The sequence below is a fragment of the Grus americana genome, chromosome 1 (assembly GCF_028858705.1).
Source record: "Grus americana isolate bGruAme1 chromosome 1, bGruAme1.mat, whole genome shotgun sequence".
Lineage (NCBI taxonomy): Eukaryota > Metazoa > Chordata > Aves > Gruiformes > Gruidae > Grus > Grus americana.
This window is the reverse complement of record NC_072852.1, coordinates 112,537,972-112,563,089: the sequence shown is the minus strand read 5'-3', so window position 1 is coordinate 112,563,089 and position 25,118 is coordinate 112,537,972.

The window sequence follows — 25,118 nt, the reverse complement described above, 5'->3', positions numbered from 1 at the left end:
AGATTCATTTCTCCTAGAATAGAAAATCAAACCATGAACAGCTTTGTTCAAGCATCTGCTAGCAATGGAAAACATATTTTGTCTTTGGCCAAATGTCTGAAATAATGGGTTTATTCTGGAAGTGTTTTGCTATTTTCTATTCCCCTCATTTTTGTTTTGTAGATTTCATGCTGTAGCCACAACAGTGTTATTAACACCACTAACTTTTTTGTGTTCCTTAATAAGGAAACCTATGGTTTCAAATTAAAAAACACCACCAGAATTAACATTTGCATAGTCATTGTAGAGGAGTGATTAGACTAATCAAAATTCTTTGATTAAAGAATGCTTCCCAAGTGTTTGTCCCTGATAATTACTATGCAACCACTACATTCTAGGAGATATAACTGAAGGCCTCCGTGCAAGTGCTTTTTTACACAGTAATTCTAATTATTATTTTTCATTTTATATATATTTTTATAGAGCTGATGCAACTAGGGGTTTAGGAGCCAGTATTTTCAGAAAAATAGCAAATCTTGTGGAACATGGGGTGACATCACAAGTGCTAACAACAGTACAAAAATCATTAGTTTAGTTTTCTTAAGACAAAAGCAGACAATCTCATTTTCTTTCTCTATTTCAAGTTTAAGTGTGATTCCACAGCTTTACTGAATCATAGAATCATAGAATGGTTTGGGGTGGAAGGGACCTCAAAGACCATCTAGTTCCAACCCCCCTGCCATGGGCAGGGACACCCTCCACTAGACCAGGCTGCCCAAAGGCCCATCCAACCTGGCCTTGAACACTGCCAGGGATGGGGCATCCACAACCTCTCTGGGCAACCTGTTCCAGTGCCTCACCACCCTCACAGCAAAGAATTTCTTCCTAATATCTAATCTAAATCAACCCATTTAGTTTAAACCCATTACCCGTCGTCCCGTCACTACACTCCCTGATAAATACTGCACACTATTAAATCCAAGTGCTGAACCCCCAAAGTCAAAACAGAACATGAATAAGTACAACAGCATTTATTCCAAAAAGTCCACCATCTTAAATAATAATACAGCCTTCCTATATGCTATGTGAATGTATCACACCTTTTGATGCATTTGCCCTTGACCTTGTGAGATAAGGAGATTATTCACTCCATTTTGCAGACTACCTTCATACAACAAATATTTCAACTCGAGCAAGGCATCCACAGCCTTCACTAGTTAAGGACTCGGCTGATATACTGAGTAAAAGCTTGACTAAGCTAAGTCATTAGTGGCAAACTTTAATTTTTCTTTTAAGGCACTTGACAGAAGAGAGGCAACAGGATGAGAACAGTTGTGGAGGAGAGAGTGAGCTAACCTGGTGATCACAGCACTCGTGCCAACGCTGGGAAATCCAGGCTCCGCTCCTCCGCTCCTTCCCCTGGGTTTCAGCCCTCATTTCCCCATGAGCAGGAGGCTGCCCTGGTTTTCCATCAGGCGGCTGTTCTGGGACAAGAGCCTTCTCCAGGTTTCCTGCTGAACCTGCAAAATTTAGCAAAAGAGGAGAATCAGAGACCAAGGCCACTGAAGAAAAGAAAGAGAACCTGCTTCTGCATCTTTGGGAGGAGAGTCTGTATTTCAGTGCCCATTCTGAAAAATTTGTATGTACTTTACAATAAATAAAATACATAAACAGCCTTTAGAACAAAGACTAGAATCATCCCCTAGATTCTTCTCCTCCCCGGGAAGCGGGAAACATGGATAAATAGAAAATGAAAGTGAATTACATCCTAACTGAGTGTTGAAACCTCTAGGAAATGATCCGAAGGGAAAATCCTCTTCTTATTCTCCGGCTACATTTTTGAACCAAGAGTACTACCGACTGCAGAGAAGGTATACTGACTTACGTTAGGCGTACTGAGCACATAAATATCAGATTGTTTTTTTCTAAGCATAAGGTAGCAGATTTATTTCTGGTCACAATTTGCAGCTTTCAATATGATTTAAATATAAAGTAGACCACTTTACTACACAGTTACTCAGCCATGGACAAGACACAAGAACATTCACAAACGGGAAGGACAGAGACAAAATATTGCTGATTTTACAGGTAAAAGCTATGCTCAGATTTTGAGAGCCGCATGCTTTTATTTAGACAGTGAAGCACCCTCTTACACACAATAGCAACTTGTCCAAGGTCAGATCACAGACTCAAAGCTAAGAGCAACTTCCAACACCAAGGAGGGTTTTAACTGCTGCGTGTTCTTATCTCACCAGAGTAAAGTTTAAAAGCAGCTATAACAGAACATAATTGCTGCATATTTAATTGAAACCACTATATAGGATAATAACAGTCCCTTTTTACAGTGTATTGAAAATATATACATCACACAATCTCACCTTTTTCCTCCACTCACAATGTTTGAATTATTTATGTAAGTAGTAATTGGAAGGATGATTAAATAAAACCACCCGGAAGAAGCTGCGCATAAATTTCACTATGTTTTTGCAGTCGCGTTTAATATCACAGCAAAATATACATAAACCATAAACCAAGCTTATGTCTATGAAGGAAAACATACAAATAAATAAAATTATTTTCAATTCTTAATTGATCCCTGGCCTGATAAAGGTAGCATAATGCTTTCACGCTGCCTCCCTTTTTAGAATGGCACAAGAGTCCCCTTCCACAGGGGCCAAAAGCAATCAGCGCTAATAGCACCTGCCGGCTGCCAGAGCCCTTCCTCTCGCCCCGCGGTTGCAGCAGCGATGCTCTTCTGGCAGGAAAGGGAAATCACTGACATTGTTGCGTCCGTAATAAAAACTGTCGAGTTGGTGATTCGGTACTCTGTCAGGCACAAGTGTTTATCATCTGATCGCTGTTCCTGGGAGTGAACATTGTGCTAAGTGCTCTGGAGGAAGGGAAAGCAGAAACCAAACCGGGATCCATCTATAGGGTTTTATGTTCACATTGAGGCAAGACAATAATATCAGGCTTTAAAAAGATGTCAAGGGAGGCGACTAGAAAAAGAAAGAGACAACAAACATTATTATTAATTGGTCGCTTCAGTCTAGTCCCTGTCAATGTTTTTTCACCATATCATCAATCTCTATTCACTGTGGCACAGCTGGCAAAAGATTACAAGGCAGATCACTACAAGTGAAAACTGAACCACGCTAGCAGACCTGTGTGTAAAAGCCTGCTTAACAGACAACACATATTTGGTTTTGATGTTGCTTTAAACAAATGTTAAATTCCATAAAAAAGATCTTTTGAGACGTGAGCAAATAATAGGTTTCCCTCTTTTCATGTCATTTCAACTTTTGTTTAGTCTCAGTAATTTGTTTTGTGTTTAAAGTGTTCATGCTTGTGGTCTACTGATACTGAAAAATTAAAATCTTTTAGCATGAAATTTAATTTCATGCATTACTTAATAAACATTAAAACCAATATCTAATATCTTCTTTCTTCAAAAGAACAATATTTTATTACCACAGAGGTTGCAGGACATTAGCATGACTCGAAAAGTTAAGATAAAAGTATATCACATTTATCACATAACTCGGAATTATTTCTGTTCTTCACTTTTACAAGGCCTGGTACAAGGGAACCCCGATCTGTATACTACCAGTAAAACCAATAAAGCGCAAGATCCAAGATCTCTTTAAGTCCTGTATTTCAGACACTGCCTCTTTAGTACCGCAGAGCTACTCAAGAAACAAACAGATATATTTAGTTCTTCCTCCTGTACTTCCCCGGTCTAAAAAACACACCTGCTTTGTTAACCATAAATTACAGATGATAAAAGAAGAAAATACCAGGATCTTTTAATTGTTAACTTGCAAGATGGGTTATATTAGTTCCTTCCTACAAATACCTCACCTCAGCTATCCTGGGAAAACCCTAATCCTAAACACGGGATTATCCTGTGATAAATCAGACATACTCTGATCTTTAAAATTATTTAATATAATTTTCTTTTACTTTATTGTAGCTTTGGTTGAAATATTAGCTCCAAAAGTATTTTTTTGTAAGGGTTCCTTTATTGTCAACAGGACCACAACTCCAGAAACTGGGCCTCTCTCCTTACCTCATAATTCTAAATCTTGAACGAGGACAACATGAATTTAGAAAGGACAAGAAACATACTCCCTGCCTTCATGGTATGTGCAAAAATAACTGTGAAATCCCAGAGATGAATCTCAAGTGGGGTCAAAAGAAGCAATGGCAAAATCTGCCTACAATGAACATTCACAAAAGACTTCTCACACACTTGAGAATAAGATTGAAAAAAAGAACACTCCTTAAAATAAATAAAACATAGGTAACACCCAGAATAAAAAATTGCAAAATAGCAATAAACAAAGAAAACTCACTAAAGAAATAGAGAAAACTTAGTCTGAGATGAAATTAGTGCTCTAAGTAGTCAGGGTAGTTGATAGTCTGTGTGTGTGGCAGTTGATGCATTTTTTTTTTTTTTTTAAATTAAGTGTGGATGTAAACAGTAATATTCATATAGGATGAAATGCAGTTTTAGACATACCTGAAAAAATTAATCTTCTATTGATCCAACATTGCCATAATCCTTGCTATTTAAGTACTGCAGTATTTGTGCCCTTTCCATATACCATTAGGCTAATTAAATAGCAACTGTTTTTCTTCCCCAAGTAATTATTTATTCCACTACAAGTTCTCCAGAAGAACTGAAACATTTTAGAAACAGATATTTTGTAGTCTAGATTTGGAAACTGAATCCTATACATTGAGATGAAAGCTTAAGACATGCCCACAATGAATAATTTGTGGACAAACAAAAAAAAGATGATTTCACTGTGAACATCAACACTGTATTCCCCCCCCCCCGCCCTGCCTCTTCCATGATTCATCTCTCTCTTCCTCCTCAACATATACGTGTATTTTATAGTGCTACATGAATTATATGTTCCATTTCCCATTAAACCCCCCCCCCCCCAAAAAAAAAAGGGGGGGGGGGGATTTAACAGTTATTTGAGGTGGCCTGAGAAGCTAAATAGTGTCTGGTATTAATGCACTGCCACCTTCATCTATCTATACATATACGCACACATATAAATATTTTCTTCATTGATGTATTAAAGCTGCCCCCTGGAAGCAACAGACATGCCAGCTTAGTGTTCATTTGCAAAACGCTCTTCTGAAACCTGCCCTCTGTAGCATTTTATTAGTATTATTGCATCAATGACGATCTAATAATGTCTCTTTTCGAATCCCAGAAAGTCTATGCCAAAACCAAAATTAAATGAACAGTGCAACTTCGGTGCAAGGATCTAAATGAAGGGAGCTGTGCAGACAGGGAAGGCGCTCTTTAGTTTTAGCTGCCAAGAGTCATTATCTGCTACAAGTGGATTCAGTTTAGAAAATGAGGGAAGACAAAAGCCCAGACTTAGGGGAGATATTTACCAAGTATTCCCTAAGGATAAGCTGGATGGTCCGAACACGTGGCACAGCCTTATGGGCAGGACCTGAGCGCCCAGCGCCTGCGCTCCGTGATGAGGCCAGACCTCGTGGGACAAAGAGCAACCGAGTTCTTGTTCTCCCAACAGCATCTCGGGTCCGCAGCCCATGGCGTAAAAGACGACCTATGATAGCACTATAGCTTTTAAAACATGCCCGCTAAACATTTCCTCATAGAGGCTAAGCCCTCAGTTTTGTTTTTCAGCATAAAACCAAAGATCAATCTTTGAGCGACACGTTGCCCAGCGTTACCCTTGCAGGGCTGCATTTTTCAGGCAGGATCACAGCCCAAACAGCAGTAACAGCAACGAGACACGGTGGGTATAAGCAAAGGTGCCAGAACCTGTCCTGGCAGAAATTTCACGTCAAGTAAAGTCCTATCATTCTTAAAGAACACCAAGCACATTTCTTTAAACCAATATTTGACCAATTACAAAATTTCCCATATAAAACCCCACAGTGTGTTTCTACTGCAGTCTTTCTGGCTGATACATTGTACACCCATCTTTCAGACCCTCTCGCGCTGTCTGAGATGTATAAGCTATTCTGTATGTCAGTAACTACTAATGGCTTCCTGAGAAGGTTTTGGTGTAAGTTCAGTGAAAGGTATAATTTAGCAAGCAGATTTAGCAAGCAGCAGATAAAACAATTAGACTAAAGATCTTTTGTGGAAGAAGTGGCTGGCAGTATACCCGCAGCGAAGGCTGACTTTGTAATTTAGCAAACAGATTTTATAAGTGGCAGATACAACAATTAACAGAAAAATCTTTTGTGAGCAAAATAACTCATCAAATATGCCCAGAGAAGGTACGTTTGCATGAAAATGATGTGTAGATTTCCACCGAAAAGCAATCTATTTTTTCCTGCCTTTTTTCCTCTCTTTACAGTACTAGGGTTTGTGGTAAGAGTGTGATGGAAAACAGAGTACTTAGTAAAGGAATAAATTCCAAATGTGGATTGTGGTGAATTTGAAGCATCAGCCTAAAAAAACTCTTGCTTTAGAACTCAATCAATCTGCGCCTCAGCTACCCAACCCCCGTTTGTTTTGGTTTTTTTTTTTTTTAATCAAGCTTTCTTGTTTCATGATTGCTATGCTTTATTGCTTTATTTTAACAAGATATCTGCAGCCAAATGTTGACTGAAACGGCACGCTGTAAAATTATTTGAAAGGACATGACAGGCTGCAATTTCTGTTCCTCTGTGTGGAGGAAGGGGAAGTCTGTCACCAGATTTACTACTCAGTCCTTGATCTCAGGTAACTATTTGCTTACACAGCATTGCAAGTACACACAGAGGTATAAATGTTGACAAAACCCATGTTTATTCCCTGAAGAACTTGGGACCTTGGTTAACCATTTGAAAAGTGTATTTGCCCCTTCAAGTACAACAAAAGCTGAAGGAGACAGAGAGCATTCCCTATGACAACTCAAAGCTGTAAGCATCTCCTCCCAGTCATTCCCTCCAATCACTATCAGCTCTCTGGGGAAGAAGAATAAATTCGGTTTTCCTGAAGCAAACAGGATGCCAGCTCTGTATTTATCTTGCTGGAGTGCTCTAGAGGTTGCAGTGCTGGTCTAGACAGGGACTGACTGCTCAGCAGTACCCTAACTTACAGCAGCACAGCAAATATTTTCAGATGGCCTGAACTATTTAGATAAATGGACCATTCAAGTCATACATTACCTCAGCTTTGAGAAAGAAAAAAAATGGATCTGGACACAGATTTTGCAAAAGGCCTCCTACCTGTGCCATTATGATGAAGAAATTATGAGAAATGGCGTGTTTATAGACACAAGAGCTCTACATTTACTTTTCAGTCTTTACTGAAGGGGTTGTTCCCATCAATAGCCATTTGGGTGGTACTCCGGCTTTCGACCTGATAGACTTGAACCCGTTATATTATTCTGTCTGAACTGTGTGAAACTGAATTACAAAGGACATTAAGGATATTGGCATACCTTTTTTCCATCAAAAAAAGAATCAAATTACATATTGGGCCCAGATGGGACAGTCAAAAAACTGCTTGGCTTTTTCCTTGCTCATGGTTCTTAACTTTTTTGTTTGTATTTTTATGAGTATTTTTATACATCATAAGGCTTGGATTTTGTTATTTACATACGATCCTCAGTTAACAAGGCTATTTTAGCATTTTTCTCCACTTAAGATCTTAACAAAGTACCATGTGACATTTGTTCAAGTTATTTTACACCTCTCCAGGAGAATGAATCCTGCATTTCTAAAATCAATACTTGATTTATAAATTATAATAACGCCTTTTCAAAACATAGAAGCAGACAATAAATATAATCACAGCAAATCTACTTATTCGGGGGAGATAAAACAGTAAGATTATAAGTTTGACTTTCTTTCTTTGAAGAAAAATTCTTCTCTTCTTTAAAAAAAATTAAAATATTTATCAAAATTTGAGTCGGTATTTGACTGGAGCATTCGCTAGAAAGATAGGAATTGAAAAGTTTACTATTTCTGTTAAGATAAAGTCAAATTCTCTAGTAAATTTGTACTTGCTTCCTAGTACCTTCAAACTGATTCCAGTAAAACTTTGTTCCCAGTATTTAATACTTTTTAGGATAGTCTCACAAATATTTGAAGACGCTTTTAGAGGTATACTAGAAACATTCTGCTCCTGCTCAATCTTTTACATTTGGTAACTCCTGTTTTATAATGCATGAAAAATACTTTTGCAGACTGTAGCAGTGTAACAACTTAGCAGCAAGCTCCTTTACACTACAGCAACCTGCAAATGAGGAGCTATAGCAAAATAGCAGAAGTTGCACCCCTATCATCTCCTCTCTTACCTTCAGCGATTCGTACAGTTCTTTTTGTTTAACTGTCAGCTTGCCCTGCAGCATATACTGCTAAAGGCAATTAATTCTGAACTGTACAAAATATGTGTCCAACTTAACTGTCAAATATTTGTGCATAGTATGGACTTTCCCCCTAGAAACAGTTTTAATTATTTCCCCTCAAGAAGTTATAACTGTTTTCCTCATCACTTGCTTCAATGCAATTTTTTATCCCATCGATCGGTTAAACAAAAGATCTTCTAATAAATGATGTTTCAAAATGTCACTAAGGGGGACGCTTCTGTAAGTCATAATAGTTCAGCACTTCTCACAGGATTGTCAATACACCCATTGTCTTCAGGAGCAGATATTCTACTTAGGCTTAAAAAGACACTCATAACTTCAGACAACTCTCTCCTAAACAGGTCAGTCCTCCACAAAGCCACTTCTTTGTATGACACAAAGCCAGGAATCGGAAATTCTGATTTGAGACAAATCCAATATGATTTTCCTTCCTGGGCACAATATTTATTCCCATTTGATTTTCACCCTCAGTGCATCACTGTTGGAAGAGTGGATGTACCTCTAGCAGCACCACTTCCGTCTTCCAGCCAAGACACATGACAACACCACATTCCTGCAAATGCTGACTAACGGGGTTAGCTACCAACTTGTAGACAGACTGCTTTTTTAATTACCTATTCTATTTTAATCAGGAGCAGCTGACTCCATCCTTTCCACAGTTCTTCTGGCAACAGAAATATGAAATTTCACCTGAGAATATAATTTAGGAAATTCTCAGAAGAGACTACCAATACCAGAATTTAAAAAAAATATAAAGCACATGTAGATTTGGCAGTTTAAGCAAGACAACTGGGTTTTCTGAGTTCTAATGTTTGCAAACAAACCTCAGCTGGTAAAGTAAAGGCAGCATTTGTTTGCTTGCTTTTTGTTTAAAAGTCTGTAAGCAGAACTAATGCAACAGCTGTTTTAATTGGTAAGTAGGAATTATAAACGTCTGCCACGTTTTAAGCTATGATTATTTTGACTACATCTAAAACGAAGAGCTGAAAGATGCCTCACTAAGCACGAGGACTGCAATTCCAGCAATCTCCAGTTTAGGCTGTCTGCAGTAAAAAAGGGACACCGTTTTCATTTCAGTGATGATGAGGTCACCTGACTGGTGCATAACCATGAGACAACTTCTTCCAGAGTACTGAGCAAAGCGCTGTTGTGACAGGCAGCGAGCCAAGGGTCTCTGAAGTCACTTCGGACAAGCCATGTGTAATGATGCCTGATTCAGTCTCCTCCGTAGGGCAGCTCGTACCCCTTTACTCAAGCAAGTACTTTTACCACCGTTTACAAAGCAGCCTATGCACACGTACACAATCAAACATGCACTAGAAAGACAAAAAAAAAATCAGCTCACCATCACACTTCACTCATCAAACTCTGCATGGAAATGTTCTCTGTTGCACAGAGTCCTGCCTCCTGTTGGAGGGTAAATCTTTTGCAAGGGATCTCCAGCTTTTACACCTCCATAACCATGTGTTTCTGACTCTTGGCTTGTGTAAGTTTTCCCCTTTATTCAGGAGTGGAAAGAGGCTCCTTGTAGCCTCTGAATTTCATATTTAGGAATACATCTGAGCTGGAAAGCCATGATTTTCTACTCCTTAATTTCATATTGTGAGAACAGGCTCCTGCAACTGAGCGATTTCTTCAGCCACTGGTGGTCTTCTCTGCACGGTACTTCTTGAGCCCAATTTCAAAGCAGCTGTGGCAGAGACGAACACATCGTAAATTTTACAATATTGCTACATTTCTGAGTGTTTCTGAAAACTGGCAGCTGGACAGAGCAAAAAGCATTCACAGTGAGGGCAAGGAAGGCTGCAATGAACTTGGTTGTCCCCTTTTCAGCGTGGCCCCTGCCAGCTGCCCAGCAGCTCCCACCACCTGCACACGCCAGAGCAGCCTCTGAGCCCGCGCCCGCATCCCTCTCTCCCTGGAGCTGAAGGGAAAGAAAGGAAGCCGAGGAGACCACAGCTCAGGATGCAAAGAGGAGAGAGTGAAGGTGGAGTACCTATGCTATGCCAAGATATTTTTCATCATCTCTAAATACTTACAGTCCTTGAAGATTTATTTCTAAGAGTAAGATGCAAAAAGCACATTTTGCTGTCAGTGAGACCAACCACACCTAGGGGTGTTTTCAGCTTTTGCGAATCATCTGGATTTTGAAGGCATGCTCCATTGATGCACTGCAACGTAAGTATTTTAAGAGCAGAACAATGAGTTTGTCCTAAAATCTTCCTTCAGTTTGTGCTATAGATATTATACGTAACACACAGAGCAATAAAACATGAATTTTAAATACGATGTATGTTTCTGTTATTTTTAATATATTTCCACCTAAGGTTCAATCCAATATTCTTAGAGTTCAAAGAGAAGGTTGCCCACTCACACAACTGGCATTAATCAGCCATTTTATTACATCATTCACTCATATTCAAATAATAATTCAAATATCTATTACTAACTGTTAGATCTCGTATCCCTCAGAAATCACTAAAATCACTCATAATTATTTTTTAAAAGTTATGTAAAGGATATAAAGCTAAATCTGGGGACATGGATTTACATTTATGGGAACCTGTTGTTAGTCTCCACCGTAAGGTGTCAACTATCTTGGACTTCAGTGAGATCCTATGTCTGAAAGTGTCTTCAGAAGGAAAGGCTTACAAGATAAAAGCTTACAGGTGCCATTTTTTCATATATTTGTAGCAGTTTGTACATGGACACAATATAGACATAAATGCCCATGTCCCAACTTTAAATCAGTGACTTTAAAATACAACTTTAATGGCTCCTCTTATTATTTTTTTTTTCATTTAAAAACATGTCAGCTATTAACAAATAATATGCTCATTATAGTTTTCATCATCTTGGACTCTCTCCCAGTAAGTAGTAATGGTAATAATCCTTGACAAGTTTGACTTGTGTTAATGTACTTCAGTAAGAGCGTAGGTGATACATCCCCTGAGGTACCTCACTGACATAACACACCAGTGTTCACTTTGCAGATTGCCTACCCATAACAGTGCATGTTTCCAAGTTATTTCGAAAATGGAAGGCCATATCCAACCAAGCATTGTTAACTAAAATTTAGTAAAATTATCACATCTACAAAGAGTGTGAAAGGCTATAAGAAAAACGCATACTTTTATGTTCACGAATCAAAAAGAAATTACATTTTCTGCAATCACCAGCTCATGTATAATATGCTTTGAAACTGAATCACATTATCACTTCAGACAGTACAGGAAGTATCATAAAATAATAGCTCTGTCATGAATTGCTTTTTTCCTACGGACTTTCTAAAGCAAATACTAAGGTTTGATAGCATATTGCTTCAAATGGACTCCATCAGAAAGAGGGAGTGCATGTGAAAACATTTTGCCAAATACATTGCATGTGCAAAATCGCTTCAATGAAATTAATGAGAGACGCATAATATTACTCCTCCTGTCTTGCAAAAAAAACCTGTAAGATTTTATCTGTTCTGAATGGGCAAGTTTCCAGAATCTGATTAAATAAATGAATTTGGACAATTGAATACCTTAATTTTCATGTTTATTTTGATGTTATATGTGTCTCCATCACTTTTTTTCCTATATAAACTCCCAATTTCATCAATGCCTGGACATTCAAAGTATTTCGAAACAAGAGTAACCAAATCTGGTGATGTGTCTGAAATTACTTATTTCTGAAATGGACCAGATGGAAAACACTTGCATACTTCTCCAACAGGAATTTGTCTGCAGAATTTATCTTTGCTGCAGTTTGTAGTATGTGTAAACTTTAACAAAGATAGGCTTTAGATGCTTAAAACTACAACTCTGATGTATATTTCAGCCAGTTTATATGTGGATACAATCCACGCATTCCCATGCACTGAACCTGAAATTTAGAACTCTTACATGGAACTCTAATAATATACTTTTATTTCTATCTCTGTTAAAAGCATGTTAGCTAATAGTAAATAATACCTTAATTTGTTCCTTTCAGTCACCTTGAATCCCATTAAGTAGCAATATGTTCAGCTGTGATTAAATAAACTATGAGATTTTTAAAATATAGTATAAAAAGTTGTCTAAAGTTAATCTAAGATTAATTAAATATAAGCCCAGAAAGGTTTTGGGGTGTTTTCCCCTTCAATTGTGTTTGAGAGAGCTTTTTATTTAGGCCAGAAAATAGAGGGGAAAAATCCCTTCTCCGTTATTCCCTCTTTCTAGATTAACAGCACCATCTGTACATTCGACAAAATTTCTGCAGAGAGATAGATCTGTGGGAGATCCCTTCTTAAATAGTGGTGCTTGATTAAGTTATCAAACAAAGAAATAAAAAGGAAAAAGAGTAACATCATCCTGATCATCACTAGCACTGAAAGTCATATCCGGTCAACTGCTGGAAGTATGAAATAACAGCAGCAGTGGTTGAAATTATCTATGCAAAAAAGTCCATTAATATCCAAAGAAAACATTGATACTTTTTGTTTTTTTCCCAACCCCAAACAAATTAAATTTTGATATGCTAGAAGGCCTGTGAGTTGACAACTGGAAAACATTTCAAGAGTTCAATTGGTGATAACAGAGGTTTTACTGCAAAACAGATGAATAATATCTAGGAAATCAATTCAAAACCCAGTAAGAGAAATTACCAGAAGCTTCAAGAAACAAGCAATGGAACAAAGTCATTTCAAGAAGACTGTAAAGAAGCCAAAGCAAAAAAAAAAAAAAAAAAAAAAAAAAAGGAAAAAAGAAAAAATAGTAGAAAAACAAAAGACAAGAGTATTACACAAAGCCCTGATGAAATCACTGGACAGATAAAACATGGAGGACAGATAATAGTTACGGAGGAAGGGGACCCCAAGCAGCCACCAGAGGTGCAAAACAGACACAAGATAAAAATGTGAGAGTGTATAGTAAAGATGGAATCCAGCATGTTCAGCTTAATACCTGCTGTATTACACCAAGTAAAGCTAAATTGTTCAAGCATTTCATGTTGTGTAATAGTCAATGAAGGCAGATTTAGGAAAACACAATCTTTGTCTAGAGACTTGTAAAACATTTTTGACTAACTACAGAGGGAATTTAAAGTGTTTAGTTTAGCATAAAATTTAGGCACAAGCTGTCTCCCAAAGTTTAGTGGATGGGAACCTAATCCAGGTTGAATCATGATCAGACCAGAAACAGAAATGATAAAACAGGCAACCCAAGAACTTCTGAAAATGCTGAACAGATATTAGAAGCATAGGAGGAATCACAAGTTGCAAAAGCTTCAACTTATCCAAATGTCAGATCCTGACCAGGCCAGGTTTTAAGACAAGCACGGATAGGAGCCTAATAGTTAGGTTGCAGTAACAAACAATACAGCAAAGACATTGAAATCAGTCAACACATTGCCTAAAAATGTATAAAACAACATGGGGGCAGGGGGAAGAGAAAACACATACCAAATTAACAGTAAGAGTCTTAACAACATTGAGTTATTTGCTAGTCTCAGTAATTACAGTTTATCATCAGCACCATGAAAACAAAAAGGATGAAAAACATTTGCCAGCAAATGACAACCAGTTCTCAGCAAGAAGTTATAGGCCAAAGTAGTATAGAGACTATTCCAAGAGGAGTACATACTCCAACAGGTAACAGTAGCATATAAGAATGGTCTTAAAAACATTTCAAAATCTCTTTCACAAAATTGCTTCTGTTTGGAAAGAAGTATTATGGGGGGGAAAAGCATAAAAAACCTCTGTGCTCACATTCTATGTGCTGTGAGAATTGGTAGAAAATTAAGCAACAGGTTTCACACTGAACTTTGGCTTGAACAAAGTGAAACTGAATAGTTGCCACTCTTACCTTGTTTTTGAACTGGATACTAGACATGTTTGGAGTATCACATAAGCTGACAGTGAAAAAAATAGATTAAATGAAACCATGTATGTTCTTTGTAGATGGAATTAAAAAATGTCTGGTTTTAGAAGGTGGGAGCTGAAAAACCAAACCACCATCATTATTTCTTCTGTTGTGCCACTAGGAAGGAACTAGTCATAAGCCTCAAAGCCGCTGCAGGCTATTTGGTTTTGTATGCACGAAGTCCTCATCACCACGAGGTCCTGGTTCCGGAGTAGAGCTTTTATGTACCACACTATGACACACAGAGTATTTTAATATGAGTTCTGTGTTACATCCTTCACATAAAATACCCATAGCTAGTAGAGTCAGCAGATACAGGGTCTTGTCAATTAGATGTGCACAGTCTGTCATCAACATGCTGGCTGACACAGAGCTTTATTACAAAGACTTAGGCTGAAAGACATTAGCACATTCCCCAGGGATGCCAAAATTAATTGACAAGCCTGAAGTTCAGTGTTACTGAGAATTGCCTTTTACTCTGCAAGTCATTTATCCATGCATGCAGTGTTTTAAAAAAATATGAAGGTGCACAGGTGTCAATGTGTTTCAATCAGTTTAAGTGTGAAAAATTGACTGCTGATATCCAATGATGCAACTGGCAGGTTTCGAACATGTGTGCAGTAGGGGGAGGTTAACTCTCACTGCATAATTCACTATGCCTATAAACTAGAGTAATAGGAAGTGAGAAGAGGTGTTTGCATTATCACAATCATTATATTTTTCCTCACATGTGGTGAGCTGACAAGCCACTTACCTTTCATATTTAGTATCTGATAACAGCTCACTAATGATGATATGAGAAAATGTAACACAGAGGCTGGATTCCTACAAAAGAGACCTAGCAATTGTTTTTTGAGTGGAGCTGTTCTCAAAAAAAAATAAAGTTTGCAGGTCATAATGGCCAATTATCCGCACAGAAAAATGCTGGCTTGTAAGCCCCTATCACCAGGCACCACAACTGCCACTGGTGCTGTCAGCACTGAGCTCCTCCAAAGAGCATTATCTAGATTTCTGGCATGTGACCTCATCTCTCACCTATGTGCGCTGGGGCACCAGCGCACATAGACACACCAGTAGAGTCTCTGCCACCTTTGCAGCAGGAGGAAGAATAGTGATCATCTTCCTGTGGACAGCTCGCTCTCTCTTGGCCAACCAATCCACTAAAAAACTAAGCTAATAATAAAAATATTGGCAATGCAGTATCTGGGAATAGGACGATATTTCCTCTATATTTAAAAGCACACATTCAAATCTATACTGTTATGACTTCATTACCCAAGATAACTAGCTGAAATAATATCTCTACAGCATTATACACTTATACAGCAAATAAACAGGGCTTAAGTCCTCATTAATACCCGTCATGTAAAGGCATTTTATCAAATATTAAATACCTAAGTATCTCTGAATGCCTGTTTATATAAATCACTGATTGGCATGTATGCAGCATTTAATGATTTAGGCGTTGGTCAGTTTTGAAATAGATAACTAGGATCTAGCTTTGCTTGGACACATGAAAATATTACCATATTACCTTATTTATTTTTAATCTCCTCACATGCAGTATAAAACAAAAAGAAATTTATACACAAAACTGGAGACTCTTTTAAATAGATTCATTTATATGCCTTGTGTCAGTTTAATGGAATTCATGAACTTGGAGGTACATACAGCTGACAGAAATTTATTCCCTCTCTTTTTAAATTCTTACCTCTTCAGAACTATGAAGAATGTATTTGAAACAAGAGAATTACTGGTTTCAAGATTAGTATTCACTGTGGTCTGCAGATGAACAAAAGATGTATGAACATTCAGAGACAGCAGATAGGATTCTTCTGCTTGTACATGCATCCTCTAAATGTGAACAACTCTAGCTCAGTAATTTTCTAGTTTTTATTTCAGGCAGCAGAGCAGCTGTGACTTCATTGCTTCAGTTTAATTTTAATTGAATGTGCAGTTTGGAATATGTTAAAATGATCCACATGACATATTTTAAAACATCTTGTATATGAGACTGCTGAAAAGCCATCAGACTTTAAAGTAAGAAGAGGATAGTGTACTGTGTAAACAGATGACGTTAATGATCATAGTCCTCCTCTTATCTGCACCCCAATCCCAAATTTAATTTATCAAAATGCATGGGTCTATGTTAAAAGAATAGTACAGTGGGTAATATTTGCTGCACTATGTCACATATAATTTTTTGTTGTGAAAAATATGACTTTGAAATTTGACTGTTCAATACTCATCAATTTCTATCCCTAAGAGTTTTCCTTGGATGGAAGAGAAGTTTATTTATGAAAAAAGTTTCATAAAAAACCCAAAACCCCACACATTTGTTTAAGTAACCATAAGCACCCTTTCAGTAAAAAATATTTTAGAAAACATTAAAAAGAAAGATTTTAATATTCTACGTGCTCCAGTTTGCTTCTTTTTTTTAAGAGACGAAACCTGAAAGACAATGTTTGATTTGAGTGACATACTGTATTTAAAATAATTCAATTTTTTAGCTGTTGTATCCACCAGTGAATTAAAATATTATCTCACTTCACCCCTTGCACCTGAATCCCTGGAGTATAATTATAACTATGTATCTGTGTCTATCTAAACTCAAATCAACAAGACAACTTTTATTCTGGTAAAATTCTTTCGCAGCTTGGCCAATTCTTTTGATTACAAAACAAAAGTCTGTAAGCTTTAGTTGAATAGATTCCTCATTCCCTCCACCATGGACGTGCCCCACCGTTCCAAGCTGCTGCAATGCTGTGTTGGGTTTGCGTGGCAAGGTTTTGGTAGCAGGGGGGGCTACAGGGGTGGCTTCTGTGAGAAGCTGCTAGAAGCTTCCCCTGTGTCTGACAGAGCCAATGCCAGCCGGCTCCAATATGGATCCGCCCCTGGCCAAGGCCAAGCCAATCAGCGCCTCTGTGATAACATATTTAAGAAGTAGAAAAACACTGGGAGAGAGAACTTTTGCAGCCGGAGAGAGGAGTGAGAAGATGTAAGAAACTCTGCAGACACCAAGGTCAGTGCAGATGGAGGGGGAGGAGGAGCTCCAGGCGCCGGAGCAGAGATCCCCCTGCAGCCCGTGGTGAAGGCCATGGTGAAGCAGGCTGTCCCCCTGCAGCCCATGGAGGAAGGATGAGGGGGTGTAGAGATTCCACCTGCAGCCCGTGGAGGACCCCACGCCGGAGCAGGTGGAGGCACCTGAAGGAGGCTGTGGCCCGTGGGAAGCCCACGCTGGAGCAAGTTCCTGGCCGGACCGGTGGACCCGTGAAGAGGGGAGCCCATGCCAGGGCAGGTTTGCTGGCAGGACTTGTGACCCCGTGGGGGACCCCATGCTGGAGCAGTTTGCTCCTGAAGGTCTGCACCCCGTGAGAGGGACTCCATGCTGGAGCAGGGGAACGATGAGAGGAGTCCTCCCCCTGAGGATGAAGAAGTGGCAGAGACACCGTGAGATGAACTGACCGTAACCCCCACTCCCCGTCCCCCTGTGCCGCTGAAGGTTGAAGCCGGGAGTGAAGTTGAGCCCGGGAAGATGGGAGGGGTGGGGGGAAGTGTTTTAAGAGTTGATTTTATTTTCTCATTCCTCTACTCTGTTTTGCCTAGTAATAAATCAGATTAATTCCCTCTCTAAGTTCGGTCTGTTTTGCTCGTGACGATAATTAGTGAGTGATCTCTCCCTGTCCTTATCTCGACCTACAAGCATTTCGTTATGCCTTTTCTCCCCTGTTTAGTGAATGAGGGGAGTGAGAGAGCGGCTCTGGTGGGCACCTGGCCTCCAGCCAGGCTCAACCCACCACAAATGCTGAGCCACCAAAGCCTGAGCGTTGCTGATTGCTTTCCAGGAATTTGCAAGGACATGGGCATTACCAGGCTTGAAAAATGTTTTGTGTATGCTGGATAACAGATTTTAACTAAATGTTTAAAACACCTGACAGCATTTATTGCCTTTAAAATATTAGCAGGTCATGGTCAGCCCTAGTACTTCACAGGTTTACCCACCTCTTCTTCGGTCTCTATATGCACTAATGCTTTTGTTACCGAATACATGTGTTAATGACTCTTCTCAATTTTTTTTGAAGCAGAAAGGTCATAGACCTTTTCTATTGACTAGAACTCTTCTTTCTTTTTCAATAAGGTACAACATCAAGTTAGCCTATGCAAATACAACATGATTAAATTCCTAATGAAGTATGCCTATGTATATATACTTTCCTCCATTTTCTTCCACTCCAGTTTTCTATTTTGATGACTATATATTTCTTTCATGATGCACAATCCAATTTCTGAAGCACATTAAATAATAACTTATTGTTGACACTGAATTACTAAAAATGACACTATAATTATCTTGTTCTGATGCTTTTTATGCTACAGGTTTTTATTATTCTGATCATATTGCCTTATTTCATTTTTTTGAAGCTAATATTTACATTGTACTCCATCCAAGAAGTCTTTCACACAGAGCTAGCTAATAAAGAGTAATTGGTTATGTAATATTACAGACCTTGCACCCTACAATCCTACTTGGTTAGAAAAATAGAAACTCTATTGCTATTCATTTGAACACACTGACTTGGACAGATGTTCATTGCATTGAAAAATATAAACTAAAATTTATTATTTAAATGCATCCCAGAAATTTATTATTTTAAATTTAAAAAAAGCCAAACTAGAAACTAGTTTTAGAAAACTTATATTATGTTCAAAATAGCATAAGCAGCTATCCAAACACAGCCCTAGCATTTGTCTCTTTTGCCATCCACCAATCTTCCTCCACAATTTTATCAAAATTTTTCTCTCCCTTCTCTTTTTTTGAAAGATAATAGGAATTACTTAGGAAAAAACTTGAAAAACACCTTTACCTCTCTCCCATAAATTTATGCGTTCAACAGCTGTAATTCTGCTTCCAGTGAAAATAACTGGATATTATAAAGCAAGAAAAAGGGTCTTCAGTCAAATAGTGTGTACAAATAGTCAGCTTGGAAAGTCTTACTAATATATGATCAGTAGGCTAACAGAGAACTACAATAGGATTGATGCAGGCATTTTGATGAAACATGTTTTTCTCTTTCTCTGTTCCTTTACACTGTCCTCTCCACATGAGCTTCTATACTTAGTTGTCATAAATCTCAACTGAAAAGAGAAAAATCTCTGAGCATGGTTTTTGCCAACCCAACCACATTATTCTTCCCATTTTCATTTCTGGAATAATCCAATTCCCTTTTTAGTATTTGTCTACCGTAGTGCAGCTTCCATTTATAACGAGGCATCCAACAACAAGCATGAAGTAGCCCAAGCACGTGGGCAACAAATGTATGTAGCAATCTAGTAATAAATTTGATCATTAATATTCTCAGTTTGTTTATTATGGCCACAGGTACAAAGAACTACTCAGTGAGATTTTGAAACGGTAATTTAATATTAGGCAAAACAGAAGATATAGCTCATAAAAAAAACAAACCCAGGGCTTTTGCTGCATGACCCATTTCAGTGCATGAGGACAATTGGTATTACAAATATTTGCTTTTGTCTGTTTTGCATTCCTAATTTCAACAGCTCTCTTCCAAACACCTAAGCTGATTTTGAACATTTGTTACTGATATAAAAAAAACCCCACCAAGACAGAAACATAAAATAGCTTCCCCTATGTTATACCTACAAAGTTAAAAAGGTCTAACTCTTTATTCTGGAGAGTTTAAGGTAAGAATATTTTACAGATGGTATAACTTTTAGAAGGGTTTCTCTCAGCCATGAAATGAGATCTTTCCAGAGGGAACGATTCTTCACTGCCTGGAAGCGGTTCTGTCAAGGCCAGGAAAATATCTGTCTCTGGTTTCATGGGAAATATTGAGGGCCTTCAAGAGCAATGCGGAGAAAACCTCTGTGTTTTTATGAACAAGATTACTAAGTGCAGTGGGGGACAGGAGGGGGAGCAGATCAAGGGTTTCGCTTTGGGCTTTAACAATTGAGCTAAAGTCACAGATGAAAATGGTGAGTAAATTCTGAAACAGGGCTGCAGAGATTACGTTAACCCAGATTAACAAAGTTTCTTTGCACTGGGGGATGCTCCATTTTCTCAGGCTTGACCAAGGGCAGCTCAAACGCTCTTCTCTGCGTCAGTGGCTTCCTATGGCACCAAGTCACCCAAAACCAAAACAAACCACTCCCAGTTACAGAAACCATCAAAACTGTGGGGAAATATATGCTATGATCCAGCTTCAGTCTCCATACTGGCAGCACAGACTAGCTGAAAAAACATGGCAGCCACCTGAGCCTCATCTACAGTATCATCTCTAACAGCGCCACTGATAATAAAGGCAAGCCCACCTGAAAATTACCTAAAAGAGCATACTGTAAATCAGCTTGAATCTTCAGCATCAAGAATTAGAAAATACAGCAGAGAAAGTATTCATTCATTCATTATACAAGTGAAATAAAAAAGTCTGTAAGGAAATCACTGTGCTAACCACGAACACATGCTCCTACGCGATATTGATTATAATAGATCAGCTCCTGTCACAGATACAATGAAAACAGGAACGAACAAGGGAGATTAGAAGAACAAAGCTCTCATGCTTTATTATGATGCAGTGATATTACAAAACTGCGATAATCTAAACATTAAATAGCCCAAGATGACAGCATCTAGTAGATTCACAAAGGCAAAAAAACCAACAAAGCACATTTTTCTCAAGTTTGCTTACCCGATAGACTAAGGCTAAGGCACCAGAAGCAATCCAGGTGAGGTAGTGGGAAGCCTCTCCTGAGTTAAGTTACTCTCAGGAGCTCCATGTTTCAACCTCTAGATTGCTTTTGCTTCCCAGCTGCCCTGTACCCTTCAATGCAGCACAGACTTATATAAGGCATTGTGCCATTTTCATCAAAATAAAAGCATTTTGGTCAGAAGTAAGAACAAATGGCTGGTACCTATATTGTGCAAAGAACAAAATAATTCATCATAATTCACGTAGTTTTCTATAAACATGATCTTTTTCAGAAAAAAATATCCATACTACAAGTAGCCACCTCTACTTTTTCATTTTTATACTTATTTTAGTAAGTCTTCCCATATGGCTTTAGTGTAGGAAAAGTTACAGCACATGCACACATCTAAGCAGATAAAACATCATTACTTGCTTTGCTGTTTATTTTGATTCATGTTAATTAAACATCTTCAACAGGATGCAATGAAAATTACTTAGCTCCAAGCTATAACCATTGCTTCTCAGAAGCAGGGCAATAATAAACTCTGTCAATGCTTTCACCAAAACTTGCTATTAAAAATATGCAGAGAAATGTTTGCAAGGAAGAAAGAGCAACAGGGGATAGAAGAGGCAAACACAAACAGGCACATAAATATGCAGTTTTTAATATGCAGTCCAGATTCCTATTTTCATTTTAAAGAGCCCTCACACTTGAGTGAGCACAAAGAATAGGAGCAACTTGGCAGATGTAACGGTATCAGTAACAAAAGTAATAACAGCCAGATCTTGCTGCCTCTGTTTGACTGACAGTTCACTTACCTGACTTCTCTTTTTTTCCTTTCTTCAGTAAGCACAAAATGTATTACATGTTTTGTATTGCGTATTTTGCTTGAGTGTAAGTGCACACAGGCAAGAAACAATTTCTCTGATGATATTACATGGAGCAGGCTAAATGCTAGGCTTTTGTGAGTGGCCTGAAACTTAATTTGTGCAGCTTGTGAACCGTGCAGTGGTACATGGCACAGGCAGTTCTGCTCAACTCCTGACTTACTTCCATCTCAATCCCCTGGCTGTGTTACGTATTCCTATGTGCCTCATCTCAGGGTTAGGTATTTTCAGAGTAGGTTAGACTAATAACAGCTGTTGATGAGTTAATGTCCTAGCTTCACAGCTCCAGGTAAAAAAAATATGGGCAAGATTCCTGTTTCAGGTCATTTCATACATTTACATTTTTTGCTTTGATTTTGATTTCATTTGAATAAGTACCAAACAAAAACAAAACAAAAAAAAACCCTGAGGGAAAAAATGCAATGTCATATCCACTATTTTGCCACAGTCATGAACACTTTTATCAAGCTTTACACAATATACAAATTCTCTAGCTTTGACCGTTGGTAGCAGAAGTTAAAATATCTAGCATATAATATAGATAAGTGTGTGTGTAGATGTGTGTGCAGATAGGCGTGCATTTTGAGAGATATTCCATTGAAAAATGTTTTGTCTTTTCTAAATTTTGTCTGCTGCTCCTGTGAGAGGTACAGAATAATTAGCTGCATAAAAAGACAATTATCTACTAATGTTTAATTTCTATGCCTCCTAAACTTGTTAGATCATAATCTCAAATAACTAGTCAAATTTTCTGAAACAATATTCATGATCCTGCTGTATTATTAGATCTATCTATGTCCCTGTACACATTTGTATCTTCTACTATCCAAGTAAGTAGTTTATAACACACAACAGGAAGATAATCGATTTTTTCCTTTTTTATAGGTGGTATCTTAGAGAGGTATCCAGAAATTCAACTTTCATAAATAATGTCAGCACTCCATGATCTATAATAGTGCCTTATACTTACTTCTATAGATTTCAGACCTGGGACTAAGAATTGAGACTGGCACAAACTAAGGGAAAGACACATACATTTACCCATCCCATAAAGTGGTTATTGTTCATTGTCTCTGGATTAATCTCTTGCCTTTTTTTCCTGTTCTTTTCAAGTGTTGAATTGTTCCTCAAGCAAGAGGCTCATCTAAGGTTGCTCCAGCCATGAGAAGCGAAGAGAGAGAGCAATGATACTACCTCCACTTTATCCAGCTCTCCTCCATACTCTTCCAGCCTATCTTACTTTCCAACATACTTTACAATAACATCTGTTACAAGTTTACATTTCAGTGGCATTTTACTGCCCCCAAAATAGTTCATTTATGACCAAAGACCCTACCATTTGGCAACCAGAAATGTTTCTGAACTATTAACAGCAATCATAATAGTAGCGAGTACAGTCTTCCTTTGTGCCAGACGAAGCTCGGCTGTACCCACTGACAGCACAGAGTTACAGCCAGTGAAGCAAGTAAGAATTTTACTTGTCCTAACAACGCAAAAAGAGGATAATATTCATAAACATTTATTAGAATTTTCCATTTCATTCTATAGAAAGACGGCTGGGTAATGCAGAATTACGACATTTTCATACACAATTTAATTATGACACAGACAAGTGAAAATTATCAATCTACGGATCTTCACCTACGGAAAAAGTTAGAAGGGCTAGAGTCAATGGGGCAATTCTTTAATTTAATAGTTATCTGATTAAGAAAGTGTAATCAAAAGGGATTTTAAAAACTCAAAAAAAACCCAAAAAAACCAAACCAAGGGTTATACACTGACAAGAGACATGTCAGCTGATTACTAAATACTACTTAAGCACATGACAAACCTACTGATTATGACTTTAAATGTTTGCATACAAATTAAGTGCCATTCAAATATTTCAAACTGTTCTACACACTCTTGAAAATTCATTAAAATCAGGACAACTCTTCATGCTCATTACAGTCCATTTTTGTTTAATTTTTTTTCCTCAGACTTTGTTCATAATCAAAATGAAATAAAAGTCAAACCAACATGTAAGATAAGTTTGTTGCAATGTTCTCTGGATAGAGGTTTCTGTCTCTAAAAAGTAGTGGAGATTTGTTAAACACAGCCTATGACAGGTCCCACCATACCATGGATACTTTTGAAAAGCAAATAATAAGCCAACTCGTTATCTATATCAATAGGGTTTTCATTTGGTTGGTTGTTGGTTTGGTTTTTTTTTTTTGTTCCTGCTGTCTTTATTTGTTTTTATTTTAAGCAAAACCAAAACCTTCAAGCTATGGCTCATAACTGTTTCCTTTTCTCTTCTGCCTGATGATTAAAAGAGTCTTAGGGTCAAGCCATATTGACAAAATTAAATACGATCTACATACACAAATATCAATAGTAAGTTACAGACTTGACAAAATGTCAGAAAAATTAAACAACTGTTAGTTCCCACTTTTTAAGGTTCTGTTAAGAAACTTTGAAAGTTACAGATCAGTATCATTCGTGGTAAGAAAGCCCTATAGCTAATTATTAGCAGCTGAAAGGAGAATAACTTCAAGGTAATTTTGATGCCCAAGTCACATAAATACTGTGCAATTGTTACACTCTAGAGGAAATTGCATTTTCTGCTTCACAGGAAACACTGATACTTCATATTGGTTTCCATCAGTTATTGGAATAAATGGATACATATATATGTTAATATATACATAATTATGTATTTATATATTATAAATCTATAATTCTGAATAACAATAAAATTCAAGAAACATGTGATTCAAAAATATTGATGCATTAAGACTGACATTTTAGACCACAAATTTTCCAGAACACAAAATATTTTATTTTACTTTGTTATTTTTTTAATCTTCTATTTCAACTATATTGACTCCTTGGAGGTCTCAATCTATTTTAAATAAAGTACACTTGACACTCTTGATTGACTACATTTGGTCATGTTTTTCCTTTTTATAGCTAACATCAAAATCTGCCTTGCAGTAGTCACCTTCTTTAACACCTCCAATATCTATTCCAGATCCTCAGTGACAGAATTTACCCAAAGCAGCTATTGTTCCTAGCTTATGTTGTTACTTTCCCTTCCTTATTTAAAGAGAACTATCATATATATTGGTTGTGCTTTAGTTATGATAAATAAGGCATGCTTTCTGCCTTGCATTTTAAAACAGCTTCTTCAGTTCCTTTCTGATCTTCTTTCTTTCTCCTTTTTCCTACTTAAAATCATCACTCTTGTGCATGCTTTCTTGAAAAACTACATATAGTATCTCAAATAAACTCTCATGAGGGTTTCCCTTCAACAGATT